This window comes from Pinus tabuliformis, chromosome 1_2 (assembly GCF_031772625.1).
Source record: "Pinus tabuliformis cultivar Carrire ecotype Pingquan chromosome 1_2, CPIR1, whole genome shotgun sequence".
Classification (NCBI taxonomy): domain Eukaryota; kingdom Viridiplantae; phylum Streptophyta; class Pinopsida; order Pinales; family Pinaceae; genus Pinus; species Pinus tabuliformis.
In genome coordinates, this window is record NC_142298.1 from 472,547,582 (window position 1) to 472,548,876 (window position 1,295).

Sequence of the window (1,295 nt, forward strand, 5' to 3'; positions counted from 1 at the left end):
AGATTACCATTCATCCAGGAGGCTAGACAGATACACAGAAATGAGGAGGCAGGCGATCTTAATACCGCTAAAATTCTCCGCATCAATCTCCAAATTAAATTCGCCGCAGTTCCAAAGTTCACCGTTTTTTGTTTTTTATTTGTTTGTTTGTTTGTTTGTTTTTGTTTGTTTGTTTGTTTGTTTGTTTTTTTGTTTGTTTGTTTGTTTCTTTTTGTTTGTTTGTTTGTTTGTTTGTTTTTTGTTTTGTTTTGTTTTTTTTTTTTTTGTGAATGGACATTATTTATGTTGCGAGCACCATAGTTTAACTGCATCTGATCCAATTCCGCCTAATCATTTGTAGAGAGGAATGCTTCCACTGATCCACCATTGGATTCTTCATCAATTCATTTATGGGCTTTGGTGCACCGAGTTTACGAAGATTAGGTGAAAGGCCTCCATGCATGCATAATATCTTCTCATCTATAAGAGCAGCCACTGGTAGACAGTTGAAACAATCAGTAAAAACTTTCCATAATCTAATATTGAATCTGCATTTACACTCATCATAGAACCCATATATCCGATTGATTGAGGCACATTCATGATTGCCTCTCAAAAGGAAAAAGTTCTCTGGGTATTTTATTTTGTAAGCTAGGAGAAGGCATATCGTCTCTAGAATTTGCTTGCCTCGGTCCACATAATCTCCTAAGAATAAGTAATTGGCTTGTGGTGGTAAACCACCATACTCAAAAAGTCTTAAAAGATCAGAATACTGGTCATGAATATCACCACAAATCTTAATTGGCGCCTCGAGCTCCAACAAGTTGGGCTGGCCCATAAAAATATCTTTGGATGTAAGACAAAGCTGCCATATCTCTGCCTCGCAGAGCTGGACCTACTTGCCAGGCCTCGAAGTAATACGCCAATTTGGGTGGCAAAAAGATTCTTTCTTTAAGAAGTTATCGACTAAGTTGAACCCAGAACATGTTGAGAAGGTTTTAGAGCTTCTCATCGATGCCAAAAGTGCCTTGCAATCTATTCTTCTAGACGTTGGTCCTTTCTATTGGGGCAAGCAACTTGGATGTCCTGCAAAAATTAACGAAAATTTCTAAAGGCTAGCCGTCTTTAAATATGGACACTTTCTCCTCAGCGGCAAGTGAAATTCCTGCTACAATTCTGAATAAATCTAGCTTTTGAGATTTGTGGTTTAAAATTTTAATTTCCTACAAGGTTAGGTCAAAATTTCCCAGTTCATTTAGGTGAATTTCCTCATTGAACTTTAGCCTTAATTTTCCGAGGCTATTCACTTTGAGAAA

The 1,295-nt window shown here is 37.3% G+C and overlaps 1 pseudogene; it reads right to left on the reverse strand.

The window, feature by feature from the left end:
• Window positions 1-301: 301 nt before the first annotated feature.
• On the reverse strand, window positions 302-991 carry LOC149206399 (serine/threonine-protein phosphatase PP1 pseudogene; annotated as a pseudogene).
• Window positions 992-1,295: the final 304 nt, after the last annotated feature.